General features: G+C 47.5%; 1 pseudogene; it reads right to left on the bottom strand.

Annotated features, from left to right (window-relative positions):
- Positions 1 to 1,923: 1,923 nt before the first annotated feature.
- Positions 1,924 to 2,354, bottom strand: LOC100405321 (ubiquitin-ribosomal protein eL40 fusion protein pseudogene; annotated as a pseudogene).
- Between the last annotated feature and the right edge of the window lie 289 nt (positions 2,355 to 2,643).

Raw genomic sequence — 2,643 nt, 5'->3', positions numbered from 1 at the left:
GAACAGATCCTCACTGGCCACCTGTCAGGCCCTTCGCTGGAAATGGCGCACAGCTGCTGGCCACATTTGCCAAGGCTGCCTGTTTATACTTGGAAAGCGCAGGTTTCCTCTCATCTATCTTTTTTTTTTTTGAGACAGAGCCTTACTGTGTCGCCCAGGCTGGAGTGTAGTGGTGTGATCTCAGCTCACCGCAACCTTTGCCTTCCAGGTTCAAGCAATTCTCCTGCCTCAGCCTCCTGAGTAGCTGGGATTACAGATGCATGCCACCACACCCAGCTAATTTTTGTATTTTTAGTAGAGACAGGGTTTCACCATGTTGGTCAGGCTGGTCTCGAACTCCTGACCTCGTGATCCGCCCACCTTGGCCTCCCAAAGTGCTGAGATTACAGGCATGACTTGCTGTGCCCAGCCTCATCTATCTTTTCTGTAAAAGAAACAGTCCCTTCAACTTTCCCTGAGAGGCCCCATTTTCCAGCCACCGAAGTTGGCCCAGAGCTGCACATTGGGCCCAGGTTGGCCAAGTCTGTATCACTCAGGAATTGGTTATTCCAGTTTGTGAATTATCCAGGCCTTTTGCTTTTTACCTCCGTACCGCCCCCCCCCCACCCCGCCCCACCGCCCCCACACTCTCTCTACTTCTGCTGTTTATGTGTGAGGAAATTTTAGTGCTCAGCGACATCTCCCTCAGTGTCTGGGAAGAATAGTAATACTACATTTGTTTGGTGTTTCGCAGTCTACAAAATGACATCTCATGCACAAACTTACTGTAGCCTCCTAAAAGTCCTGCAGAGTAGATTGCATTATTCTCTTTTCCAGCTAAGCAGTGATAAATGACTTGTCTGTGATCGCACAGTCAGAAAGTACAGTTGGGCCTGGAACCCAGCTCACAATTCTCTGTCCAGTGTTGTCACTATCAAACCCATGAGGAATGCAAATTTTCCTATTTTGCTATCCATTAGAAGTCATGAAAGAGCTGATTGGGAGACGGGTTTCCTGATACTTACAATGAGGTTGATTTAATTCTGTCTGCCTCAGTGGCGGGAACATTTCACTTTGGCAGCCAGGCTGTGGTGTGTCTACCCTTCAGTGGTCCACAGATTCAACAACCATATGCATTGACCCAAAATGGATATGCTTTCTGAAAAGTGTATTTTTTTAAATTGTCACTGTTGGGCTAATAGTGTGTAACCTATTGACATTCTGTCCACTGGATCATGTGGTACTGATCACCCAAACAAAGCAAAATCAACATCTACAGCAGATTTTACAACTTCTGAAGCATTTTGCAGTAACTCTCTGAGCTATGCATGGAAGGAAAATAACTGTATGAATATCCCCACTTTACAAGTGCGAAAAATAAGCCTCAGAGAGCAACTCTGAGTAACTTTCCCAAGGTCACACAGTTAGGGACCATTGGGGAAGAACGAATATTGACTTCTAATCTTTGCACTAGTTATCCATAGTATCTGTTTCCCATATACTGATACTAATTTTTTTTTTTTTTTTTTTTGGAGACGGAGTTTCACTCTTGTTACCCAGACTGGAGTGCAATGGCACAATCTCGGCTCACCGCAACCTCTGCCTCCTGGGTTCAGGCAATCTCCTGCCTCAGCCTCCTGAGTAGCTGGGACTACAGGCATGCGCCACCATGCCCGGCTAATTTTTTGTATTTTTAGTAGAGATGGGGTTTCACCATGTTGACCAGGATGGTCTCGATCTCTCGACCTTGGGATCCACCCGCCTCGGCCTGCCAAAGTGCTGGGATTACAGGCGTGATACTGATACTAATTAACATGTGTATAGGCCTTTAAAGTTTTGGTGTGGGTTTGTTTTTTTGTTTGTTTGTTTTTTTGCTGCTCCAGTCAGCCAAAGGGACACTTTGTTGAGGCTCCAGGGCTATGGGGCCTGGGCAGGAGGCTGCCCTTTGAGGAAGGAAGAGGCTTATTTGACCTTCTTCTTGGGGCACAGGTTGTTGGTGTGGCCACACTTCTTGCAGCATTTGACAGCATGGGTGTGCAGGGAAGCATAGCCCTTGCGGCAGATCATCTTGTCACAGTTGTATTTCTGGGCAAGCTGGCAGAAGGAAGGCTCAATAATGGCACCTCACAGGCGCAGCACCAGGTGTAGGGTGGACTCTTTCTGGATGTTATAGTCTGAGTGAATGCTGCCATCCTCAGCTGTTTGCCAGTGAATATCAGACGCTGCCGCTTAAGTGCGATACCCTCGTCTTGAATTTTGGCTTTGACATTCTCAGTGGTGTCACTGGGCTCGACCTCAAGGGCGATGTTCTTGCCTGTGAGGGTCTTCACAAAGCTCTGCATCTCTGTATCTGCAACTTGGCTGTCTTGCTGAAGAAAAAGAGCTAAAGTCTGTTTTTTTGGTTTTTTTGAGATGGAGTCTCACTCTGTTGCCCAGGCTGAAGTATAGTGACAGGATCTCGGCTCACTGCAACCTGCCTCCTGGGTTCAAGCGATTCTCTTGCCTCAGCCTCCTGAGTAGCTGGGATTATAGGGGTCTGCCACCACACCCAGCTAATTTTTGTAGTTTTAGTAGAGATGGGGTTTCACCATTTTGGCCAGGCTGGTCTCAAACTCCTGACCTCAGGTGATCCATCTGCCTTCGCCTCCCAAAGTGCTGAGATTA

The sequence above is a fragment of the Callithrix jacchus genome, chromosome 16 (assembly GCF_049354715.1).
Source record: "Callithrix jacchus isolate 240 chromosome 16, calJac240_pri, whole genome shotgun sequence".
Taxonomy (NCBI): domain Eukaryota; kingdom Metazoa; phylum Chordata; class Mammalia; order Primates; family Cebidae; genus Callithrix; species Callithrix jacchus.
The sequence above is the reverse complement of the archived record's forward strand: the minus strand, read 5'-3'. Positions and strand labels throughout refer to the sequence as shown.